This window comes from Manis pentadactyla, chromosome 8 (genome assembly GCF_030020395.1).
Source record: "Manis pentadactyla isolate mManPen7 chromosome 8, mManPen7.hap1, whole genome shotgun sequence".
Lineage (NCBI taxonomy): Eukaryota > Metazoa > Chordata > Mammalia > Pholidota > Manidae > Manis > Manis pentadactyla.
The window spans coordinates 26,040,001-26,067,349 of record NC_080026.1 but is presented as its reverse complement, the minus strand read 5'-3'; the positions used below and the strand labels follow the sequence as shown (position 1 = coordinate 26,067,349).

The following is a 27,349-nucleotide window of genomic DNA, read 5'->3' as shown; positions in this document are numbered from 1 at the left end:
GCAACAGTTGGTAACAGCCTGGATGTGGGGAGTGAGAAAGGCAGTGGTGAGACAAAAATAACTCCGGGGTTCCCAGTTGGGAGGTCTGTGATAGGGTGGTGTTTCCCACTGCAATGGAAGACTGGGCAGATAGGGAAGATGAGAGCTTTTTGCCATGTGATTTTGCCAATGCCATGTCAGTTTTGAGGTCTCCTGTGGGAAGAGTGTTAGGTTGCCCTAAATCACCACTAGTTTCCCTGGTGAATACCATGACCCTTTTAACAGAGGTCAGTAGATTGCAAGCTGGAATATCGAGACAGAAGCTCTCAGGTGTGTAGGAATCTGATGGGGGAGGCATGGATGTTGGATTGCTAAGGAACAGAATGTGCACATGAGGAATGCCAGGAACATTTTCTAGAAGCAGACGTGTAGGGCTGTAGGGAAACTGAAAGTTACCTCTTCTAGTGAGGAGCACAGTAAAATGGCCTTCACACTAAGTCATGGCCAGCCTCATACCCTGGTTTCATCTGCTTGAGGTATAACAGCACAAAAATTCATGGCTTAAACTCAGACAAAGGCAGTTGCATTCAAAATATTAGGATGTATGTGTGTATGTATACAAAATGGTAGAGGATCAATTCTTTCACTTTCTGGGGTCAAATGTTTCTCTAATGATTCATCCACCTTTCCCAAGGACAGTTTCTAGGAGAGTAGAGTTTATCCATAAATTATCCATGTTTTAAAAAAAATTCTCCCTAATGCTTCCTTCTGGGTTCACTAATGTTTACAAACATGTAGTCTTGTGAACAGCCTTGCCTGGGCAGTCGTGAACAGCGACCCTCCTTAATGCAAAGCACTGGGAAAGGAGAGTATATTATTTCAGCTGGGAGAGGAGCAGAGCCCTGGGATGAGACTGATTGATTCAGACCAGATGGGTGGCCACACATAGGTGTGACAAAAATAGAAACACATTGCAGACATTCCAGGCACTGTCCTCCTCCCATGGCCAGGAGGTGGGTCGCCTGCACTGCCCCGTTATCTACCTCCTAATGTGCTCGCCAATCAAAGAATGTTAATGATGTTAGCTTTTCCCCTTCATGTTAGCAGCCTGGTCACATGGCATCAGAGCTGAAGTAACATTTAAAATGTAAAGTGACCACAGTCCAGGTTTGCCTATAAGTAAAGCCAAAGCAGAGAATTTCATCTAGTGCCTAAATATGTTATTATTTTAATTTCTTCTTTCACATGAAAACTAGCATGCCAGAAACTTACTCTGACTGTGACTTCCCAGGGAAGAAGAGCATATTTACAAATGACACCAGTGTTGTAATTAGAGATTCGAATTTGATTCATCGGGCATGAAAGAGTACTGCATAATAACTGAGGATCCTAACCCTGTTGCCGGCACTTAACTGTAAGTTTCCTGAGACTGAGGACTGTATTAGACAAAGGCAGGGCCTTAGGTTAGACAGCTTTATCCACCCATTACTTTTGAGTCAACAGTCATCACTTTGCAGTTGATGCTTAAGATTTTTCTGGGACTATTTCAGTTCTTATTTCAATAAATTAGGGAATTTTGAGTTTATAAACTAAGGTAAGGGTTTGTTATCTTGACAACATTAGGAAAAAGAAACACATCCCTCTTATTTATTACAAGAAGGACTTTCTTACTCAATGAGCGCAAAGGAAATTCGACAAGCATGGGAAATTTTCTATCATTCAAAACCGAAGTGTAGAAATTATGCACACATTTGAATATTTATCAAAACTAAAGGAAACTCCCAAAGCTTTTGGTAAAATAATATAAAACCTAGAGAAAGGGTGAGCATTCAAAAGCAGCCCGTGGCATTTAAACAAGTATGGAGAGGCTTTGTCATAGTAAGAAGAAGGTTTTCTCACCCTCTACCTCAAATGTCCTGCCCTGTTTTGTCCCAGCATGGAGTTGGAGTTTATGTGTTCTCACAGAGGACTGAAACTATTACCTACTTGTTATAAATCTTCTCAGATTTCACTGCTGTGGGCGAGTCTGTAGGTTCTGATTGACATCCCTGGCTGTCTCTCACACTCACTATGAAATTCACATGTGCCTACCACCTGAAAGGCAAAGCGGACCAGTCTTTTCACTTTAGCTTCTGTTTGCAACTAAAAAAAAGTACTTCTGCAGATATAATTTTGACCCATTTCTATAAGGAAGGAATTCTTTTTTCGTTTAAAAGCTTTACATATGGGTCATTTTTCTTTCCACAAATTGCTGGCCCTCTGCTGTCAGGCACCCATGTAGATGTAGATTCTATGGGAGACTTTTCTCCTAAAAGTCTTTGGTCATCTTTTGTGTCATAACAATTCCCAGAAGCAATATACTAGTGATAGACAGCTCTTGAACTTACTCTGCCAGTAGGCTGCCTCCTTAAAAAAAAATTATTCCTGTGCAGGTGGAGATTAGCATATGAAAAATGCTTTTAATTTTGTCCACTCTTGGACTTACCTATCTGTCAAACCCATACATCTGACAAGCAGTTGGGTTCAACTTATCTCTACTTTACCACCTTAATAGCAGGTCTTAAATAGTCCATGGGCTGTTAGTTATTTGTGAGCTGAGTTCATTTAACACCCTTTTTCAGAACAAACCCAATAAAATACAAAGACACCAAACTGCCAGTTCAGTTTCTGAATATTAGAAATAAAAATGATAGTGTCCATGAATCTGTGAAAATGTCTTCCTTTAGACATAAGGAAATAAAATAGCCAGGGCAAACTGCCTCTTGACAGCTAGTTCATGAGATCCCTGTGGCTCTTTCAATGTGGAACTTAGTTTACATATTGTTCCTCTATAGTAATATTTTATATTGGTTATTTTTTCTACTGCTTATCTTTTTTCTCTCAAAATCTAACCTGCCTAAATTTGCAGTTCTCATTTGCGCCATTTGATTTGTGCAAATGACAGCTCCGATGGCTTCCCAGCCGTTGAACTAAGTGAAATGAGGTGCCCCATGTTGGCGTGGCTGTGGATCTATTATGGCTTCATGCCTCACTAAATGACAAGACTCCCACAGGGCAGTACCTATCGTGAAGCAGGCCTCGAGGGGTTAACGTGGGCTGAATCTCAAAATAGACTTGTAGCTTAGCACACCTACTCACTTATAAAGAATTAGCAGTAATTATGTGCATGCAAATTCTAATTCTATGAAAGGACCCTTCAGTTACAGAGGAAAAGTAGAATGCTCTTTCTCACCATTCAGACTAGAAGAAGATCAAGAACGCTGGGCACCTTGCGCTCTTCAAAGGGATAGAGCGAGGGTAGCACCTGAAACAACTTTTCCCTACCACCTACAGCCCTGAGACTGGGACAGGAAGAAAGTTCTCATACGAAAATAAACTAGCTCAGTCTTCCTTCAATTAGCTTACTTCTCTATATTTTACTTGTTTTATTGTTCTACTAAGTTCCTGGGTATTCAGTGGTCACAGCTCAAACAGTGCTCCCAAAATGATTTCTTTCATATACTGAAAATCGAAAGTTTTCACGATGTTAATGAGATGTCTTTGAGTGGGCAGACATCAGCGGGTTCAGGATTTCATATATTGCCTACTCACTTCCCACTGCCTTTACAAAATCAAAATTCTCCTCCTTGGGACAGCAAGAGGTGAGTGGACAACAGCCAAATGTAACTTTCAAACTTAATCTACTCCGGCCATTTAAAAACATTCACAGGGGCAATGAGGCAAAATTTATATATTATCTACTATCATGGGTAAATATTGGTCTTCATAATAAACTGTCTGGTAGATGTAGGAAACCTGTTCACTCTCCTATTGATGTTTTACTGGCCGTAAGAGCTAAAGCCCTATTCTATTTTAAATTCAACTCTATGAAAATGGGCAGTACCCAAGCAAATGCTAGCACAATTCCAGATAAAATATACTGTTGTGAGGCTGAAAAGTGCATGCAAAGCAAGCTGCATTATTAGAATGTTTAAATATTAATTATACCGCTGTGTAGTAAAGATGATCAAGTATTAGTGTCAACTAATTTTCTAAAAGCTGCAACATTTACTTTCATCTAAACTTCCTTTGTTAAACTAAAACTAAAAGCCCAGCAAGTTTAGTCTACTTGAGTGTGTTTATTTTTATTGGTTTCTGCATAATTTTTTTCTACCATAAACCAACTTTAACCCCTTTTCTGTAATCTCTGCCAGTATAAGTCCAATAACACATCATAAAATTCCTATAATTCTTCAAAGCCACGGAGTTGGAAAGGAAAGGCTTGGGCATTTTGTAACAGACGCCGGCTACAAGCTTCAGCCAATTTATATTTAACTCTTACAAACCTTCTCTTTTGTGCGTGTGGATACACTTACAGATTTATGCACATGGTCACTTTTATTTCCATTGTAAGCTTTCTTCAGTTGCTTTTGAGTTTGAAGCCAGTTCCATTTTGTGAAGAATATTATGGCGAGGTAGAACCTAGCTCTAATCACGGAGGAGTCTAGGCTGACAGATGGGGAGGCAGATGCACAGAGCCACGTAAACTCACAGAGACTTCTTACCTTATGCAGAAGCCTTTGCTGATGGAGATGACGTGGTCTGAAAAGTGGACATTTACATGAATTCTGGTGATGGAGGAGTTAAGCAGATCACCCCACTTTCCCCCTCATTTCTTTTCCTAATCTACTGCTCTCTTAGATTCTCAAACAGCTACTAGAATCAGGCAGGAGAATCACTTTGAGATTCTTAAGAAGAGACAAAGGAAGAGCATGTGTGTGTGGAGAGACGCTCGGGTTTCATCCCGTCACCCATGGATGCCCAGCCAGGGTTTCCCACCTGAGACAGATTGCGACGCATGTTCGGCTCACTCATGCACAAGAAGCAATACACAAGTTCAGTGTAAAGCCACTTTAAAAGCTCATCGGGTGCATACTTTACTTGTACAAAATACCTTATTCATGATGGAGCACTGAGGGCCTAGGTAATTACTTGAATCAAGGTAGCCTCAGAAGTGTTTAAATCTACAAGGACACTTAGAGCATGAATAATGCAAAATAATTTGCATCTAAATTTTTTAAGTGTTCTTTATTCAAAAACTAAAATGCAGTTCCGATTAAAGTTTGATGAGTGAAAGCTGAGCACTTCGTACCCACTGTGAAACATCTCCTATATGTGGAAATCATTTCAGACAGTGGTGAAAGGACAAAAGAATTTCTGTTTTGTTTTGTTTTTAATTTAACTTGTGATTAAGTAGCACCTCGTTTAAGCCTAACTTTCTTTAGATTTTGTGGTGGCTACTGGGTGATTGTATCATCAGATACAAGCCCAAATTTCAGTCCAGCCCTTTAGGAAACACAATGAAACACTTACTTTCTTAGACCCAATAATCTGCCAAACCAAATAACATTTGCATTCAAAGCTAATGCAATGCAACTTGCTTTCTTCTTTCACCTAAAATATTTTATTAAAATTATTCTTCTTTTGCAGTCACTAGACACAAACTATCTCTGTTCTTACAAAAGCTTAGAATACCCTGTTTTGTTTCCTTGTTATTAGACTTATACTGCTGTGTGAATATACATTACTTAAAATGTTACTGGTGAATTTTCAGTGAAAAGCTGAGTAGTGTCAATATGTTAACCCATACTTTTTAAGGGAAACAAGATTGCAAAGCTGAAAATCAATTAAGAAGCCAAAGGCAACTTTATTACAATAACATACCAAAATGTTTATTACCTTAAAATAGCTTTTCTTCATCTTAATTTGTGAAGTTGAACATTTTGAAGATTATTTCAAAGGAGTACTATAGTAAGACTGAATTACACCATTTCCAGTTGAGAAATATTTTTGTCAGGGGTTTAAAAAAGGAAAGCAAATCATAACTTAAAAATCATTTTTGCTTTTATTTTACTAAATTTCCAAAATCTATTGTCACTTGGGCTGTATAACCTGTCCCATAATTTCACAATATCTGCATTTCATTTACTTTTGTGAATATCTGAAAAGCCACAATTCAGAAACTGCCATTGTTTTCTGGATTCCTTTGCTGTGTGTAGGGAACTCTTCTGGCCCCTCTTTTCTACCTGAGATGAAAGTAAAGTTCAATTAGGAAATAGGCCTTTCTTGTCTAGTTCACAGGCATCTTTCATGGCTGTGTGGAGGTGGACAGTTGTAATGCACATAGAAAAGCGGGTGGAAGCCCTACCAGGCTAGCGGTGGAGCTGACCTTCCAAGTGAATTTTCAAGGTAGGCCACTCTGCATCCGCAGCACCTAAACTTTAAAGACCCTTGCAAAGGGAAATTATTTTCCTGCTCTAGCCCTTATAAAGTATAAAGACTTCCAATTTATTGCATGCTCTAAAGCAGGCTTCTACTTTATTGGAATTTTAGATGAGTGTGTTTGCCACGCTCTTGGTGAGTGGGTATGCCTTGTTTTTTTTTTTGAACAATGAAAACATTTTTAAACTCATTGAACAAAGATTTCCCCAGCAACAGACCCCCTGCTCAGCAGGTCACCTATCTTTGCGACAGTTTTTCTTTTCCCACGCTAACCCCAGGGCTCATTTGCATAAGGTCTCTGTTGTGACAATTAGTTTCAGGTGAGCTGATTTCTATGCAGCTGGCCCAAGACGATGCACAAGCCCTGGGCCTCCCTGATCCTGGTCCTAATTGCGACTGACTGGCACCAGACACAATCATCCTCTTGATTCAGCAAATTGTCCTGCTAGTAGCTTGTAGTGACCCGGCAAAGCACAAATCATATCATGTCAGTCCAGCATAGTAAACAACAAATAAAATATACTCTGAATGAGCATAATAATGTCTTTTCCATATTTTAGGCACAGTTGACTAAATTAATGCAAATGAAAGCAGCCTTTTAATTTTTTTTTTTTGGTTGGGAGTGGTATTGTGGCTCCCTGCAAAAACTTTTAAGATAATGGGACTGCCCCCATATTTAAATTCCATGGCTCTATAACCCTGTCACCTTGGAGGAAGTCCCCAGGTAAAATAACTGCTTTCAAATTTCTCTTAGCTTTGTTGTTGTGGAAATAAGTAATATGCTCTTTCATCATCTCTGAAGCTACAGGGTACATCAATATGCACATTAGCAAGGTTCCCAGTAGTCCCTACTAAACAGAAAAGCATTAGCCAATGAAATTTCACATCTCTGCATAGCAACCCAACTAAGGAAGAAATTTTCGTAATTCTAGGAAGCAAGGGGGAAAAAAGATGAGTGACTTAGCATGAACAAAATGTTTAAGGACAGTAATTGTTCTTGAAACATTAGCTCCCCCACTTGCCCCACCCCCTACCCATATCTGCAAATCTGAAATTAACTGTATTATGCTGCATGTCTTACAAACTCCTACTCTGATAGTCAGGAATTCTGTCTGCCATTCTGTCATTTTACTTGCTACCTGTCATCTCTATTTTCTCTACATGCTTAAAGTTAAAAAAAATGAACAAGTCCAATAAATGTTCCAAAAGCCATTTGGCTATTTTTCCTACTTCTGTAGAAGAGCTATCGTCATTACTAGGGCATCTCTTTCCTTCTCTTCAGGTGGTCGTACATAAGCATTTGTTTCATGGTCTGTAAGATGCTTCAATTTGTATCCTGTCTAGAACTAAAAAAGTTTTTCAGACAGATAACTACTATTTCAGAATTTTGTATCTTTTTTCAAACTGGTTTCTAACAAATATAGGATTACTAGTTGGTATTGTAACTCACAGACTTTCTCTTTTCAGGCACTTAAACATCTCTGAGATGAAGATCTTGAAAGGGAGTCAGGGATTATGGAGGGAAAAAGAAGAAAGAAGACAAAAGAAGAGGAAAGGAGAGGAAAAGGGAAAAACAGATTAGATTAAATTCAGTAGTGAAGATAATTGCATTAAGTTCTTACGGAATTTTTTTCGAGGGAGGGCATTTATGGCAGAGGGATTGTCTACCCACCCTCAGATAAACTAATCCTCAGTGTGGCTCTATTTCCTGTGTCTCTGAGGTTACAGAGCCCACTCTTGAGGGGTGAACCCTGCCCATGGCCTGGGCACATGGTCCAGGGTGAGACTGGAAGGATGGAGAACTAATTTTCTCCTTTCCTGTGTCTGTCACGATTTTAACGCCATTTTTTCAGTTACATGGAAGTTGTACTGCCAACCCAATTAGAGAAGGAGACCAGAAATAGTTGGGGAAAAGTTGCTTCTAAATTCTAGAGCCCCATGTAGTACACTTTTAGTTCGTTTAGAGCAAGAAAGTATTTGAATCCAGGCAAATGAATGCATAGAATCAAGGTAAAGAATTGTTGAGGGATCTACCCATTGTGATAAAATATCAAAAAGGCCTTTGATATGAAAAATCTGCATATCATACTGAAAATTCAAAAGGTCTTCAGTATAGGCAATGTAAATTAATGTCTAGAATATGGTTTGCCATCCATGTTTGGACATAATTCCCATTTTCTATGACCTAAGAAGTTACTGAAATAACAGTTTCAAAACTGATCATGAACTCTAGCCCCAGTGATCTCTAGCCCCAATGACATCTAGCCTCAATGACAATCTAGCCCCATGGTCGCACTAGCTGCAGGGCTGGTATCCTTTGGAGGTAGAGAATCAGCAGAGTTACCTCACCTGCTGGGAAACTTTAAAAAGTAAAATGTTGCTGATTCTTGCAAAGCCCTATTCCAAGTGACTTGACTATAACAGTCTAATAACTGTTACATGAATGTGTGCATTAGGTAGGTACCCAGCTATGGAAAAGAGAAACCAATACACATATGCTTCAATGAATGATGTAAATACAATGCCTCTTTCCCACCTTCAATGCATTTAGCTCCATAACTTCAATCCATTGTTTCCTCCTTCCCCCGTCTCCCACTTTCTCCTTGTTCACCCGCTCTTAAGGTGCAGACCTTAGCCTCCTTCTGCCACCTTGGGGTCTCAGTCCCCTTCCAAAATCGCTTAAAGGTTTTTTTCTCTCTCTCTCTTTTTTTAGTTGGTTCCTTCAATTACGGCTTCCTTCGCTGCATTGCTGCAGTTTACTGTGGTCCCAGACATATCTTTCCTGACTCATTTCATTTTCCACCTTTCCTTGCTGTGAGTTCTCATCTCATTCTACTTTCCACCCATGCCTTCTTGTGCTTTTAATATCTTTTCTCTTCCTACCTCTTGAAATCCAAAGATTTCCTCCACTAAATTTCTATTCTTTTCTTCTAACCATGTTAATTTCCTTTCTTGTAATCCAAACTTGCTTACCCTGTCTTCACAGTTCTGTGATTAAAATTTATTTTCCTTTCAACTTCTGAATTCCTAAAAACATCCCTTTCTTTGCTTGCATATTTACTGCCTTCCCCACTCCTCAAGTCGGCTCAGATTTCTGGCCTAAAGGTTTTTCTTCTACACTTCCTAAATGTTGCTTCCTCTGTAGTATTTCCCATTTCTCTCCTACCTCTGTCCTAGAAGGTTTCACTTCTTAAATTACTATGCAGTCTCCTTATCTTTTATGTCCCTGTATATTTCTTATCATCTCTCTATAATCTCATTTTTCAATAGTTTCTTTACAGTTAAACCCCCTTTATTTTTCCATAAACTTCAACCTGCCTCATTTATTTTGGGGGTCTCCCTTCTCCATTTCTCTATATCATTATTTCATAATGAAACTCTGATCTTAAATGATTCCCCACACTCTCCATTAATTATGTTTTCATACATGTATTAGTTTCCCTTAATAAAAATGCAGTGTGCACTTAAGAATAGCTACCAAAAAAAGATTCCTAACTTAGGAATTCAGCTTAGAAAACATTGAGACAATTCTGCTTATTCATGAGAGAGGGGGAAAGAAAGTCATTGTTTAGGTAAGATTATCTGTCTATCCATCATCCATCTATCCATCCATCCAAGTATCTTCTAAGAACTTAGAAATACAGCTACACCAGGACAGCACTGAATGTGAAGCCAGAAGCTAGAAGCTGTAGGGTTGAATCCTGACTCTTTCACATCTTAAATAAGTGGTAGGCCAAGTTTCCAACAGCCATCTAACTTTTCTGAGTCTCAGGATCCTCCTCTGTGTTACATACCTTCTTTGTCTCCCTCTTAGAATTATTGCAAAGATGAAGTGAGGTAATTGACAATAGTTAACACTGTATAACCATTAGTTACAAATATTCTTTGTTCAAAGTGGATATGCCTGGAAATGGGGTTTATATACCCATGACTTTCTAAATCAATGATATTTCCTTACTTTTGAAGAAGACCAAATAGTTCCTGGACCAACATAATTTGCTTGCAAATATCTGAGCAGAAAAAAAATCATGGACTTAATATTCAAATAGAAGATTGGAGATGTTAGTTTACTGGGAGATGTAAAAAAAATGCTGTTACCTGAAGGGGCCTATATTATTTGCTTTGGGTTTTAAATACATTTTTGGGTAATTTATAAAATCCTTACATTGTTTGGTTAATAGACAATAATTAGAGGCCAAACCTTTCCTGTAGCTATCTTAAAAGCCACCTTTTCTGAGCTATTCCTGCCTCCCATCATCAGATTTCAAAGTAAGTGTTTGTTCCAAATGGGGCTGACTTATTTGACCTAAAATAGTACCAACTTTTATTTGTGGCTTATTGCATAGACAAATACCTTGGCATTCTGCTGTGGATGTAGAAACCAATAGGGATTCAGTGTATTTTGTATAGTAAGAAAAATCAGGCTTAGAATTATGGAACTAGAGCTGGACAGAGCCTTGGAGATGATTAGGGTCACACATGCAAAAGCCTATGCGGGGCGGGGAGGGATGTCAGCCGATCCTTCTAATGGGGATGCAGATCAGTCAGTCCCTCATAGCCTTTCCTTGCAGCCATGTGGGCCAGTTTCCTTGCAACTCCTCTGAGTTCTCCAGAGGAGCTGGAAATCTGGATTTTGAGTGAAATTGCCCAATTTAAAAATTTTGGCAACCAATTCAAATGTGTTTAAAATATTTCCTGAGCCAAACCAAACACATCTGTCAGCCACCAGTTTGTAACCTCTGTGCAATCCCTACATCTTACAACTGGGGACATGAAGCCCAGAGAGGTTAAGTGATGTGGCCGTGGCCATGCCGAAACTGGATGGCAGGGCTGGGAGGGCCAGAAGTCCAAGTTTCTTGAGCCAAGTCCTGGACTCTTCTCATCATCCGGGGTTGTGATCCCAGAACCCCACACATCAATCGGCCTGCTGGAAAGGAAACCAGTAGAAGACATGTGGCCTGCTCACCAATAGCTTCTTTTGTGCTTTCCCACCCAAACTCTTTCTGATTGCCAATGCTACTGCTGGCGAAGGTGGATGCGTGGGCCAGGAGCACAGGCCATCTAATTCCTTCCTGGCTACTTTCCTGTCACTTCCTCCCCAGACTTTCTGTGACTGACTGGTCTTTCTTATACCCTCTCTCCTGTGCCAAGACAGGCTTACCTTTGGAATGGGGCTGGAGTGGGAACACACTTAATGCCAGGCTAATGTCAATACCAGGTGACATATTTTCTGAGCTCTCTGCCCTGTCTGTACAGGAATTATGAAAACACCACACCTAAAAAGCAACTGCTCAATCTTTCTAAAAAAGACCCACAGAAGCAGTAAAACCAGAGGCTTGAGTTCAGAACATGCAGCTCCATAGTCCAAGAACTCACTACAGGGGCACAATCAATTTTCTGATTCTAGCTCAATTCACTCCTGGCATATATATTATACTTGACACATCAGAGTAGACAATCAGCCTGAAAATAAGACTCATCTCAGCTTGGATCTTGAGAGAAAACTATCAACAATAACAAAAGAAATAACATCCCAAACAACATCCTGTCCCTGATTTGGAATCAGAAGACTGGGGTTTAAGTCCTGGTTCTGCCAGCTCCATTTCAATTTATACCCAATGAGGGAAGCCTAAGGGTGAGAATAATTGAATTCTCTGGTTCCTTCCAAATTCTAAAAACATATGAATGCTCTCTAGGGAAAATATTTTGGAAAATTAAATATAAATTCCAGATTCTGCAATGATTTTAAAGTAGAAAGGATATATAGATAAGCACTAATTAGTATTATCATTTAATTCCAAATATTTAAAAATTTGGGGTGGGGTATTTTCAGAATCAAGAAATCTGCTAGAAACCTTTTTCTTTTCTTTTTAGAGTAGATTTGGGCTATATGAATCTGTATCCTCACTTACCTATGCCAGTGTTTGGATTAATGGAAAAAACATAGTTCGAGGACTAAGTAGGTGGGGTGTGTATTTACAGTGTAAGCAACTTAAATAAATCATGACATCAGTTATTCAGCACTGCTTTCTCTCTTCTTTTCCTTTTCTTCTGGAGAAAGTGAAAAGGAATCAATAATTTAAACTCCCACCCCCACAAAGAAGAAAAAAAATATTTTTGAGTCAGTGTTATTTTCCAAAACCTGGGAGTTTGTTAGGCTATAATTTTTCTTATGCCCATGTGACATACCTCTTCACCTTATAGGGCTGTAAGGGTCACTGCAGGTGAACCTAGAAATCTGCTTGTGGAGTTTGCAGTACCCCACCTGAGTTTAAAAAAGGTTTAGTGGGCCCAGTTGGCTCAAAAGGGCTCTTAGGGAAAAAACAACAGCAATACAAAACACAAACAACAAAAATAGCCTCTTCTTGTAAAGATTCCCTTGTATTTACCTCTGCTCTGACTACACCTCTGACATTGATCACAAAAATGTAGATTTTGATGCTTTTTTTTTGGTCTACCTGAATAATAGGTATTTCAGTAAGCACAGAGAATGAAAATGTTAACTGAGATACCAGAAGACTTTTTTTGGAAAAAGAATATAATGTATTTTCTCAATTGCATTTTTATAAAATAAGAGAATGGCCATTCAAATGGAACTCAGTAATTCATTTTACCCACTTCTTATTTTCATGTGTATTCTTTTTAAAACTAAAACTACCTTGATCATGGTTTTGATTACAAATCCCAAAAACAATTATGGAAATGATCTTTAATATAATAATATATTTTACTGAATGTCCCAGCCTTTTCATTCCAACAACTGAAACAGAGACAATTCTTTGCATGTTGAAATGTGTAATTATCATGTATCCAAAAGGGAGGGTGTAATTTTCACATCTGATTACAAGGGAAGGGTGTAAGTGAAGCTGCCTGGGTAAACTTACAATTGTTTACAAAGAGCACTACCTTTGATATTAAAAACTCACAACATGCAAAACACTGAGAAAAATCAAGATTAACATGAACAAAACTAAACAAAAACCTAAGTATTTTTTTTGGCCCCACTACAAAAATAAGGTCAGTTCTTCTGAACTTGTATTTCATCTTATTTCTGATGATTTTAAGACTCAAATATTATTTTGCAGGTTTGCTGGTGACTGTACCATTAAAGATGAGGAAGCTCAAACACTAGATTTAATTGAAAAGGAAACTTCAAATTCTTAAACTATGCTTATAAACCTTACGTGGTCAATTTAACCTAGAGAATGATTTTCATCTCAACAGACACATTTTCCTAAATTCAATAATTGCTTGAGAGATATGTATTTTTGATATTTTAAAAATTTCTCTGCTTTTTTTAATTTTATTTCTGATTTACTTCTGATAAGATCAACTTCTGCTCATGTGAACTTATGTTTTGGACTTGGAGGAAGAGATAATATCAAGGAAAACCAGAGCTGTGATGGTAGCTATCACTCAGCAAGATTCAAGATAGATACAAAATCACACAACAGGTAGGAAAAAGGAACTGCCCTAACAGCCAACACTTATTAGAAACGATTTTGTGTGATGAATAATTATGATTGCTAAGTGTTCATAGATTTTTAAAAAGCTTTAAAAGATTGGCATGGTATATTAAGTATGCGTAATGTTCTTATTGCATCTCATAAAAGAGGCAAGAAGGAAAAAATGGAAAGGTTAAAGAAATTAAGGAATAGAAGATATAAACTTTTCCATGGGAACAGGAATCCGCTAAAACGTACTTAGTAATCTATTTAGCTTTACACTTATATAGACAGAAATGAATTTGCTAGAAATTTGCTAGAAAGCTATTAAGTTACACATGTTTTCAAAAATGGACTGATTTTTGGTATACTTCAAAAATTAGGTGTGGTTTTTGTTTTCTGGTTTCTTGGGGTTTTTTTTTTTTGGTAATTTACCAAATCAAATTTGACAAGCAAGAAGTTTGAAAAAGGATATAAGCTATTAAGTGGTAAAGATTTAATAATAATTACAAGTAAATAAAAAGTTATTCTGTGAAAAAGGAAGCTCACTATTCCTAAATGACATTGCCTGAAGCATTTTAATGATAGAGCTTAACTTTTATGAGATCTTAGCTATTTTGTCTTTTTATAGGATTTCACTCTGTGTCTCATACTTTGCTTTCCATTAAAGCAGAAGCAAAACACCTGGTGTGAAATCTCCTTCTTCTACTTCAGTGGGTGTGCCTGTGCCTGGCCGGCATGCGGGGTGAGAGACGACGTGGGTGTGTCTGGAGGGAGAGGAGGTTCATGGGGAGAATTAGTTTTGAGGTACTTTAGAGGCTTACCCACAACAGATTCATGTCCGCAGCATACCAATCAATGCTTAGTACACAGCGCATTTTTCACTGTGTTGTTAGAGTACATTTGCTTATATTTTGCACAATTTTAATTTAGCCATATTGATCAAACTGAACACTCAATAAGACCCTAGGCACTGTAGGCTTATTAAAATTAGTCAACATAAGGCAAGGAAGCAATGGAGACTGTTCAGAGATTCAAATACACTGGAACCTACTTTAATAAATACCTGTTAATGAAATAAATCTATTAAATGAATTTATTTCATCTGAACCAAATCAAAACACATAGAGTAACACTCAAGGGGACCTTTAAATGAATACTGCTTAAATGAATAAGCGTCTTAAATGGACATGCTTCTCCTCAAAGGTAAATAGTACTTTCATGTCCTCTAAGGTTAATTAAAGCAGGAAAATCCATGTTGAATTTTTTTTTTTGGATATAGTGTCATTCGTTGGAATTAACTAGGAAAAAATTGCTTAAATAACACTATTTATATAATATAATTCTCTTAAGGCTAATTGCCCATTTGTTTGTGTGTGGTATGTCTGTCTGTCCTGGACATTAGGCTTATGAGGGACAAACCTTTGAAACTGACTGTGTCCATTTGCCTGTCAACTTACCTATGGCAAGTTAAAACAGAAAAGTATTTTACCTTTTTAACTGCCTTCCACAGTGCTATCTCACAGAGAAATGGACTGGTTACTTTTAACATATAATTGGTTTGCCTCCTTGGAAAGTTCTGTTTTTTCTTCAACGTGGCTGAAAGGCGTGATTAAAAGAATCAACTCCTTTACTCTAATGATTACTTGTAATAAAAGGCTATTGGCACATTCAGCGGTGCTCAATATAAAATGCTTTTTAAAAAAAAAGATATAAATGCCCATTTTTTTGGTGGCCAAAACAAAATAACATGCAGCCTACTCTATCCTATCAACAAATGTGTTGGTGTACAGTACAGTATTGTTCATAAGTGTGTATTGTTGTACAGCGGAGCTCTAGAATTCACACACATGCTTTTTAACATAAAGTTCATGTTGGACCACATCTTTAATTGATCAGGTTTCTCTTTCCTCAGAGGGGTTGAACGACGGTGGTGTGTTATTATAATGAATGAGAAAATGCAACAGCCAATGGAGTCTTAAAGTAGTAACACCTTTTTAAAATACAGTGGGTGTGCAATCCAGAGAAGTTTCACAGACCTCCTTTATCTAGTGCTGCCTTTAGAGAGCCTTGTTTATTCAATTCTTCCTCCCCTCCAGCCTAACAGAAGATATTAGGTCTTCTTCCTCAGCAAGAACACTCCTATCATGAATCAGGCAACTGGTGGGAGACTGCTGGCCAGGTTTCACCCCACTGAAATTCTAATCTATACTTTGTCTTTTAGAATTAAGGAGAAAATGTGCATCAGCAGAATCTCCTCTCTACTTTATTTCATTTATAAATTACGAGAATGATGCTATTATATATTATTAATTTCTGCTGTTCTCCAACTCTACTGCAGCAGTGAGCTGCGGATGTTGGAACGGTGTAATTATGTTCTAGTAGGGCAGCCATCCGTTTCCTTTCAAAAATTTACAGGATTCTTAATCACGCTGCTCATTTGGGTGCGCAGCAGCGAGGATGGCGAAACACAAACAGGGCACGTTCGTTTACATAGGAACACCTGCTTAGCATGATAGCAGATGTCAGTCAGTAAGCAGAACACAAAAGGAAAAAAAGACCAGCAACAGCACAGTCGCACCATTTTGATCTGGTGCAGGGAAATCTTTTCAGGAGCCATGGCAGCGGTGGGCACTCCTACTAAAACACAAACAGAGTCTCTGCAATTCCCAGGTCTTGTATGTGGTTGACATGTCATCAGTGAGCAAGGGTGTCTGTGCTCTTGTTGTTCTGGTATTGACGCTGACTCTACTACATGGGGGGATTACTAAAACCACCCTGCCTCAGTTTCCTCATCAGTAAACAGGCAATGCATTGGATATTTAAAATGACAACCTCGTTTCCCAAAGGAGGAATTTGTCATTAGAAGCCGTGAAATGGTAAAAGCATGGTTCTCCCTAGACTTAGCTCAGATCCCACCGCTGTCCTTTAGCAGTTGCATGACATCAGTCAAATTATTTTACCTTGCTAAGCCACAGTTTCCTGATTTGTAATGTCTGTTGAGAAAATTAAATGAGATAATGTACACAAAATACATTTGTGTACTTTGTGGCTGCCACATAGTGAGGATATAATAAATGGTGGTTGTATTATTATTATTATTATTATTATTATGACCATCTTCATCATGATCATTATTATATTTCAATCCTTGCAGAACCTTTCCTACTTAACATGTTATTTACTAAAAGTCTGGAATGACAACCAACTGAAATCTCTTGCAGAGATCATCATAAAACATGATATTTTTGATGTGTGTAATTCTAAGATTGTCATAATGATACCTACTACTATTATTTTATAGTTAGAGAGGCTGTTATCATTTAACTACACTTTCTGGGATTTGATCTGAACCATAAAAAAGGTTTTCTGGGTTGTACCCTGCCTGAAAAAGAGCCTCCAAGAAAGTGAAGTGCTTCCTAGAACTCGTACACAATCAAATGAGGCTACAGAAAGGAAAAAATTAGAAGCATCGTCTTCCCATGCCCACCCCAGCCTTACAACTTTGCGCCAGTTGTTTTAAGGACTTGTCAGACTACTCTGATAGTTTCCCTTCTTGCTTTTTCCCCAAAATGGTTAAAATTCAAATGGAAAACAGTCATCACACATGGGCAATGACTAATTTTCCTAAGGAATTTTAGTATTCGGAAAGTGTCTGCTTGTGCAGGCCTGTGTGTTAAAGGCTCCCTGAGTATGCATTGACTTGATACCCAATAATGGCTGCTAAGGAGCCGTTATGTAGTGCCGTGTCAATGATCCGTGCATTGAGGACTCCCAGAGTACGCATTGGCACGATAGACCGGAACGGCTCCGAAGAAGCTGTTATGGTCTATCATGCCAATGATGTGCAGATACTGGCAGGGCCTCTGGCCCTTCGTGGAAATTATGGAGTCTCTCAAGGAACTGGTGTGGGTGCCATGTGGGCGCCATCAGTGAGCTGACAACAGTTCTATTTTCTCTTTGCCTTGGGTTTACTTCAAAAGAGCCAGCTTAAAAAAGTTGTCCAATAACTTCAGTGGTCCCATGTTACATCACCAAAACACAAGCAAGAATTCGAGATAACTTGTGCCATTTAGTTTTTCCTTTCTTCTCAGAGAAACTGATACCTCACATGTTAAAAGGGGGGCCAGAAGTTAAGGTAAATTTTTTTTTATGCTTTTCTGTTTTTGATTAGTACGTTCTCTGCTCTGTGTATCGTACATGTAGATGGTTCTCTCAGACTTCTTGCGGTGGTGGCAATTTCCTGAGACGGAATTGTTTAATCCATGCAAAGAAAAATACCTTTCTCTATGGCCTCAGCAGTTGAACAGGTACTGAGAACCTGGCATACAGGAAATGGTTCAAAAAACCTTGGGAAGAGAAGTGCAAGTTCAAGAATAAAGTTTGGATTCACACATGCTTCACCAACTTAAGGCAGTAATTAATTCACTTATGGTATTTACATGCCCCTCTTCAGATACTTACGGAGAACATGGCAATTTTAAATTCACAATTCAGTGCAAAATTTAAAATGATCTTCATTAGAATTTGAAGCTATACTCTAAATTGCTTTATATACTACCAACAGGGAGCCTCATTATGTAGTACTATATTTGGACTACCTTCTTTACATTTTGTAGCTGTAAATTTTGAATGTATTTCTGGTATGCTCAAGCAGAATCAAACAAGTGTTTTAATCTGCTCTATTAACTAACTGGTCCACATAGCTACATGGCAAATGTACAAAGTCAAGAGACCTTTAGTGCATCTTCTTTTCTGCCACCTTCAAAGGATCATAGGAGAGATCTGAGATACTCAAGCACAGAATGGTTGCGAAGCCTTGCAGAAATACCAAAGTTGTTCACTTAAAAAGGACAGTGGTGGGACCAAAAAAACAGATGAGGCAGAAAATAGCAGGAATGATTGTGATTCTAAGTGTGAAAGATCCTTCACATGCTCATTTCCTTGATTAGAAAATAGTCCAATCTTCATAATGAAATTTGGAACTGGGGTCAGATAGCCACCATGGGTGTGTATTCAATGTTGACTGACTTAATGACTGACAGAAGGAAGAATGGGGAACTCACTAAATGAAAACCCAAAGTAAATGCTCAAGAAATGCTGAAGAGTGGAGGGAGGAGATGTGACATGAAATACCTATAAGGTGCTTGAAATTTTACCTACTACTCCATCTTCACAACAGCTCTGTCACATAGGCAATATGAGAAATGGAGACACGGTTAGGAGACAGGCAGCTGCTCCTGGTCACGTGGCTGGGATGAAGCAGAAACCAGATTTGAGCCCAGATACCCAAAGTCTAAGCTCTTGAGCACCCACCTTGTCCATGCATCTGCCTCCCTGACTCACCGGTCCTAAAGGTGTCATCGAGAAAGGCAAAAAGCCAGTTGATTTAGATACAAAGAAAAAAGAAAAAGATCTAAGTATTCAAAATGGCACATCTGTCCCTAAATGGCATTCAATAAATTGTTAATAGGGTGGTAGGCAGTCTAACATAAGCTATCTAAAGCTTTTTTCTAGATATTATAATATACACTAAATCTTTAAGAAACCTGCTGTATTCATTTTCAGAAGATAGCTGTGAAGGGATTTGTCTTCATATTAAGTACAGGTTCACCGTAACAAAATGATTTCTGTGTTGCATGCACTGAGCTGGTCAGTGGTAACAGTGAGATGGACAAGACTCAAGGCATTTACACATTTGTGAGGAGGCAAATAAGAATCGGGTGTTGTAAGTGCTATCTGTGATAAAGGCCAGCTCAGAATATATTCTTTAAGGAATTTTTTAGAGTGTATTGGAGAAAGTACCATGTCTACTTCCTGGAAATGCAAAGGTAAAAGACCATGACTACCTCTGTGACTATTTCTTTTCCTTTTTTGTTTTTTAACACTCCCTAAAAGAACTGAAAGGGAATGAATACCTCAGCTTAAGGTTATTGTTTTCTCTTTTCAAGAATGTTTCAGCATGGCCCCAAAACTGAAGTACCTCTGTCTTAGAATTCCTTGCAGCCTGATTAGTCACATCTTGAAATAGTCATAATCAGAATTTATTAAGTATCTTCTAGGCACCAGATATCGCCTTTAGAATTGTGTTCAATACTCCCACTGATCCTATAAAATAAGTGTTGGCTACTATTTTAGGCATTATGGGCTGAAGCTCAGAGAGGTTAAGAGACACACTCAGGGCTACATGGAGAGTAAGTGACAGAATCAGAATTTGGACACAGATTCGTTTGTATGTGAATGCTGCATTCTCTTCATGGTATTGAATTCCTCACTTCCTGGGGAGAGAGGAGAACTGGGCTCCATTCCTTAGAAGTGAATGGATCTAGGCATGCCTTGGAACAGGAGTCTGGGGAGTTGGGATGTGAGCAGGACACAGCTGAGCAGCCCACCTTCGAGGTGCTGGCAGGCGGCACTCAGCAGGGCGTGCGAAAGGAAGTGTTGTTTCACCTACAAGTGGACCAGTTAAGAGCTACTAAATTTCATCCTTAGTTGTGTAAGCTCTTGGGGATCTTAAAAAAAATATCTTGAATTCACATCCAGTGCATGTCTCTTACAGCTGTTGTCCAAATCCTATTATCTGGGAACTTAATTTAAAATAGCTTGGTCTTTTTGAATTGTCAAAAACTCTAATAAAACAGGAATATTTCATACTTGCACAGACCAAATTCTGTGGGACATCCAAAGCTTAGCTCTTAAATTAAGTTCTTAGATCAGGGAAGAGGCAAAATCTAGACTTTGTTGAAAAGCACAATGCAAATATGAATTCTAATGAATCCTTGACTGTAGGCAACCTATGTGAGAGTCACTATTCTGCTTATTACCTGTATCTATTAATAGACTTTAATTGTAATAATAAGTCAGGCATTTTAACCAAGTGGTTAGATTGAAAACTGAGAAAATGTTAAGTTATTGTTCATTTTTGATGATGTAAATCTCTGGAAAGCTAGGAAACTCCACATTCATTTCCTTAAATTCTAAGCCCTTTAAGAAAGGTAGACAATGTGGGAATACACTGCTGCAGTTTTTTTTAAGGCTACTGTTCCTTTAATGCCCAGCTGGTTCTGAGATGTAATAAAATTGACATATTGATTCCTTTGAATTTACAAATGCCTGTTTCATAAACTCCATCTCCAAAGCCTAGGCATCTTTAGAGCACTGTCATTTTTTTTCTCCAAATGGATCAATTATGTGCCCACGTAATCCTGTTACCTGTGAAATCCATGCATACTTCTCCCATTTGCTGCAGTTCCCAGGCGGACAAACTTGCATTATGTACGCATAAACAAACAGTGCATTTTCCTGATATTAGAGATTGTTTTCAAAGTGAAAGGCAATCTCTTGGGTCCTTTACTCAAAAAAAAAGAAAAGAAAGAAAGAAAATGAAAAAGAAAGAGAAAAAGGAAAAACCATAACTGTTCCTTCAAGCAACTTCAGTACATATACACACAGACACAAGTGTTTGTGTGGGTGTTTGTATGTATTTATATTTTCTATTTCTAAATCCTAGCAATTCATTTAAATCATATGGCTTTGCTGTATTCAGTCCTTCAACTGATCCAAGGAAGGAAATTCTTCATTTTGGCTAAACTAGTTCATGAAGATTTATCACATTTTTTTTATTGCTGTCTTTTCTCCTTTGTTGATAATTAGTTATTTAAGGGCAAATCATCCCCAAGATACCTTGAAACAACTGAGAAATGAAAACCCAAAGTGAATTAGGTTATAAAGTTTGCAGACATTTTATAGGAAGAAAAGTCCTCAATATTTCTCACTGTAGCACTTGATATTCACCGGCTCGGAGTCTTCCTTAAACACACACAGAGTCCTTTATGGAAACAACTGTAGAAAACACAGAGATGCTGCTTCTACTACATCAGGAGAGAAACGCCTCAGTGAACTAGAAGGTCTTTCCCATGTCTTAAATCTGTAACAGCAAATTGTCTTCCCACACAAGCACATTTACATGTTCATGTGTGGACACTCTCACCAGCACAAAATGCATCAAAAAGGCTTATGTGGGAATATACGCACGGACTCTGCCTACAGAGTCCCCTGCAAACAACCAATAAGTAAACCTGCTTTTGTCTATGTGCGAACTCTGTGTGAGCAAAGTAGTGTGCATTTTCCGCACAGAGATATGAATTCTCTCTTCATTCTTGCAGCCTATGCTGTATCTGATTTTCCTCACTTCACTGGGCACCCAGCAGTCCAGCTACCCTGCTCTCGCACTCCACAATTTGTCTCTAAGAGATTCCCCAAATCACAAAATATCTTGTCTGCTGTCCAATGTGCTCCCCATATGCAGAAAAGATGGTCTGAGAAATTGGACTGTGCTTGGGGCCTTGTAGCCTGGCCCACTGCTGCCATTGTGCAGGAATGGTTTTAAAGATAAATGGCTGCATGTTAACCAGATTTGACATGCTGTACAGAGGCAGGCACCTTTGGTCCCATGACACAGCCAAACAGAAAACACAACAAGCAAGCCTGGCAAAGATGTCCGACATGAATAAAAGCACAACAATTTGTCACATAGTCGTTACAAAATGTTAGCAGCTTTAGGGCTTGCCACAGGATGGCAGAGATAAGTCAGGGTAAAGAATTCCAAAGTTTGAGGATTGGTGGTGAGTCTCAAGCAATGGAAGAGTTAATTCCGAAAAGGAGGAAAATAGTCATCGCAAAGGGATTATTTTCATTTGCTTCCTCATAAGGCTGAAGAAGGCCTTAATGTCATGAATTAAATCAGCAAGGCCAGTGTTCCAGGACTTACTAAATTCCACAGTTTTGAAGGGCTGCGTGTTAACCATCTCTTTCCAGACTCCCAAAGATGTAACCCACTCCAGTATCAGCTTCTTGAGGATCAAGCATCATTTGTCATTTTCTTTTTCAAACTGGCACTGTGATGAATGAAAGGACGACTTCTGAGTATGGAAAACCCTCCTACCCCACTTAGCCTCACTATTCAGTCAGAGGAAAAGGAATCACACTGTCTTATTTTCACTCTTTTTTAAATGCTGGGTTTTCTTTCCCAATGTCCCTCTATAGTTCCAGTAACATTTAACATAAACTTTCTTCCTGACTCTAGGCTCATGGCCTTTCTAAGCTTTAATTCCCTCATCTGTAAAAAGTGTATTAAAATAATAGTATCTATTTGATAGAATTGTTGCCAGGCAACATCAGATAACATAGGAAAAACCCTCCGCATCGGTGCCAGCACATTGTAACTACTCAATAAACGTTAGATAATATTAGCTTTAGTACAGTTGCCAGAGACATTTCACTGAAATACAAATAAGACTATGTCATTCTTCTTCTTTAAAAAAATGGTTCACAAGCTCACCTGGATAAGAGCCAGAAATATGGGGTAGGAGAGTTTTCTGCTCCCAGCCACCTTGGCACACTCAACTTGACTCACCCCCTCGTATAAGCCCTGTTGTTCGACACCTTCTTCGGCTGATGGTGCCTGAGCTGGTCTACTTTTCCCTTCTCCTGTGCCTGTACCTGCTCTCCTCTCAGCCCAGGGTACCCTTCCCCCACTCCACAGGTGAAAGCCGAGTCCTCTGACCATCCTGCCCTGGGAAGCCACCTCTCCCAGGCAGTCTGCCTTTGCCACCTGCCCCCAGATCTAGTTATGCCATCTTCTGCATTCTCTACTCACTGGGTACAAAGCTCTTTGTAGCATTCATCCCATTTTTCTCACTTTGTGACAACACCCCCCGCCCCCCAACCCCTTCCTCACTAGAGAGCAAGCTCCTCAGGGACCCACGCTCTATCACTCATTTTTTGTTTTGTAGCCTCAAGGACAATACTTGCACATTGTAGATGCTCAGTTAATGCAGAATGAATAAACACTGCAATCTTCTGTAATACCAGAGTCCTAAAAAGGATCTGGTGGCATACTTAACTATTTTCACAATAATTTTTTTTCTTTTTTTTTACTTATGATGCAGAGCTCAGATCCCCTTGAGAATGAAGGTACAAGAAGTCTGAATGGAAGAAGGAAATGGGCATTTTTCCTCCAGGAACCTGACCTCAGTTTAGAAGAGGAGCTGCTCACTAGCGGAATGACTCAAGCTCACGTGGTGGAGTTTGGAAAGAAAAAGGACTTCAGACACCAATTGCTGGCCAGTCTAGAGCTGGTATAGCGGCGCAGTTCAGACTGATGGCACTGAGGGTACTGATGACACTTCCAAGAGAAGGCATTGGGAGAGGGAGTTTGTGTAAATGTCAATAGTTTGCTATCACATAGGTGACATCTCCCATGCCTAGAGCTCCACATCTCCCTGCTCGTTTACAGAAGACTTCTAACTGAACGTAAAGAGTAAGATTTCTCCTGCCCTGTTTTCAAGCGGTAGGGGCTGGAGCTCTGCGGCCATCTGTGATTCTCTAACCTTTGTGACCCTCTGTAAGCCCAGACCAGTGCAGCCTGGAGGGCGTCCTAGTACCACCCCCATCCCACCACGCTCCTGAAATTCAAGCCAAGCCTCATGTGGCTTCAGATCTTTGGTTTGCAGGTCCTGAAGGGAGTCCAGAGGGCTGGTCTTTGATGAAGTATGCAGTCTCCCTCACTGGAGGTGAGCTGACTGCTGGAAGATGAAATCGTCCTGATCGAAGTTAGTGGGGGGCAGTTGCTGGTGAAAGGAGAGGGCTCATGAAGTTAACTGGTGACTTTTCAGTTTCCTCTATTTACTGGTCTCATTTTATTTCTACTTGTAATATTAAATGGGAAACAGATTTAAATACAGGAGAAATGACAGCCTGCCACTTGGAACAACCAGCTGAACTGCCACCTCTAAGCTGCACAGCTTATTTGTATCCTCAAGCTGAGGAGGAAAGGTCATGGGGCGAAGGCCTGAGAGCAGGCCTGAAGTCAGAGGAGGGTAAGGTACCATCCGGGAAACAGACTGTTCATATATATATATATATAATCTCTCTCCCCAAAATGTCAGCATTACACAGAGACTCTTCAAAGTGAAATTGACTTCTGCCTCAAACAGCAAAGAACCATGCAGAATATTTTATATGAGAGAATCTGATTATGAGATTGCTCTGTAACAGTTCGCTAGCCATGTTCCTAGGATGAGCTTCCTATGGAAAGTCATTTTGCAGAATGCCAAGCACAGGAAGGGGATGCTCAGGAGGTCTCAAGAAGTCTCTTAAACTTCAGTGGCAGCCAGATACTCAAACCCCACAGGCTCCTCAGTAATTATTAAACTGTTTAAAGTCATACTGTTCGGACAGTAAAGACAAGTAAGTAACTTGAAAGTTAAACTTCATCCATTAAAAGGAGAATTTAAAAGCTTAGTGGTTCTCATTTTAATAATAAAAGCAGTGTAAGTAAAAATAATTTTTAAATAACATCAAACTACAAGTTTACTCATGTACCATAAACACTTGAAACATATTAAGTTGACAGTATAATATTTTGTTATAAATTGCATCTTTGTTTATTAAAAAAGAGAGGCTAGTAATAAGCAATGCTTATTTCTGAAAAAAAATATTTTCTAGTAGCAACTTTCTCAATCAGTCTTGAAGGCTTACAGGTGGAGTCGTAAAGATATAGCTAAAGATTCTAAAGAAAATGTTGGCCTTATAATGACTCTCTGGTTTCTTCCTTAAACATGAAAAATAAAACCTCAAGTATTTATTGGATCAGTTAAGAGTCTATGTTTGTACTACCAGTTCTGTGAAAAAATTTCCTTCTGGGTCTCTATTTTATTGACAGGAGTGCACAGAGCACACGGAATCCATGCTAGTCAGAACTTCAGGTGTACAATTCTGATGTCCGTAACAATTTTAGGCTTGCAATTTATGCTGTTACATTTCTCAATCTAGGTCTAAATGTGTACAGCATTGCTCTTCGGAAGTGCAAAACCGATGGATCGCGCCATCTACGGCAGCATTCGTTCAGCATTTGGTACAAACGGGAGAAAAAAGATACAGAATGCATGGATTGATTTTCAAATTACCTCAATATTTTGAAAACATTTTCACCTGCATGCTGAGAATGCTAAGAATGGCAAGGAAGGCAACTGTGCATTTGCACAGCCTCCACTGCATTCATTTATAAATTACCTCATCACTGACTGAAATTAACACTGATTCTTACAGGCAATTTCTCAATTTCCAATGCTAATTACATTTTTTTTACTTTTAAATTCTGTACCACCTGTTTTGGGCAAGACATCTTAGGCAGCGCGACCGCATTTAATCACAATTTTAATTAACCGCCCTGTAGATGTGAAAAAGAAGCAATTATAATGTAGATGAATGATGATTTTTCTGCATTAAATTGTTTTGTTTCCCTGGTATGTTGATTGTAACACAGCACACAAATACAGTAACTGTACAATTTTTTTCTATTGTAATTTAGTAATTGTTTTTGGAAAACCAGTTTGGGAATGAGTGACTTCATCTGTTTACAAATTGATTGATACTGTTCACTCACTGATTGCTGTGGCGTATATTTTGGTATTGCACAGCCTAGCATAAAATATAATTAGAGATGCACAGGCTCTGCAGCACCATTTTGGAATCTGAAAATCAACTGTAACTGAAGTATGTTTTCCTTGAGCATACTAGTATCAGTTGGGGCTGATGAAATGATAATCAAAACAATGGGCTTTCCAATTCCATCACTAGTAGAAACCCTTGGTTTCAATCTGATAGTCTAATATGGTAAGTTTATGAATTACTCTGTACCAGGCCTGGGAGCTGGGGGCTGGCAAGTCTGAAGCTTGCACAACTCACTCAGATCTGTATCGCAAGAAGCATACCAAGTGAGGTAAGGAAACAATGATAAAAAATAAAGAGTTGCTGCTTTGGAAATGGAAAGATTGTTCCCGACACCCAGGCACAATGCACTAGTGTGCTGTAAGCCGGAGACTATCTCATCTCTGCACTGTGATACAGTAAGATCACATTCATGCCCCTGGCTTGCAGATTCTGATCATTAAAGCCCTCCCTCATTGCAGATAAATTCAAAGATCTTATTTACATAAAGCAGAGCTTGTTCTTCACACAGCTAGGGCTGGGGGAAAAAAGACAGCTCTCAATATCTGTTTATTTGAAACCTGATGCTGATGATGGCTGGAAGATCTATACTTACTATTCTCACATGAATTAGCAATTCCTTCAGGAATGCCCCACACTAACATCACACCCACTCCCAGTCTCTGGAAGGTTCTCAGTTAATGCACTTCATTGGTATCATAGGCCTGGCATCTCCCTCAAATCATCCAATGAGTAGTAATGAAATGTGTTCACTTGGCTGAGCCCTGGGTTAGGCCATGTCTGCTAGCCTGGAAACAAGGGGAAAAGGCCATGTGAGCAATTATGGATGTTCAAAGGAAACTATTTACGAGATCTCTTCATCTTCTACTTTGCTTCTTTTTACACTCCATCCCTTAGAAGATCCTAAACTAGGATAGTTCATTAAAAGGTGAGAAGTCATGTTAGTCCTAGCCATGCATTTGTTATAAAACATAGCTAAGATTATGGCTTCATTTGGAGCAATTTACAGATAGGATGTTATGAGTTGTCACGACAAAGCAGATAATGTTGGGCTGGGGCTAGGGCAGAGGACTATTTGTATCACCTTCTATTTGTCGGTCTCCTTTATAAATAGTTGCTCACAGAGTATTAGTAGGAAACACCAAACCAAT

General features: G+C 39.0%; 1 protein-coding gene and 1 long non-coding RNA gene across 6 annotated transcripts in view; one reads left to right on the top strand and one right to left on the bottom strand.

Annotated features, from left to right (window-relative positions):
• Positions 1-27,349, bottom strand: part of ZEB2 (zinc finger E-box binding homeobox 2) — a 129,790-nt gene that overhangs the window by 83,890 nt on the left and 18,551 nt on the right. The window lies entirely within an intron of this gene.
• On the top strand, positions 724-11,669 carry LOC130684542 (uncharacterized). Its single transcript, XR_008998825.1, has 2 exons — positions 724-6,207; positions 7,708-11,669. It is a non-coding gene; the product is annotated as an uncharacterized LOC130684542 (long non-coding RNA).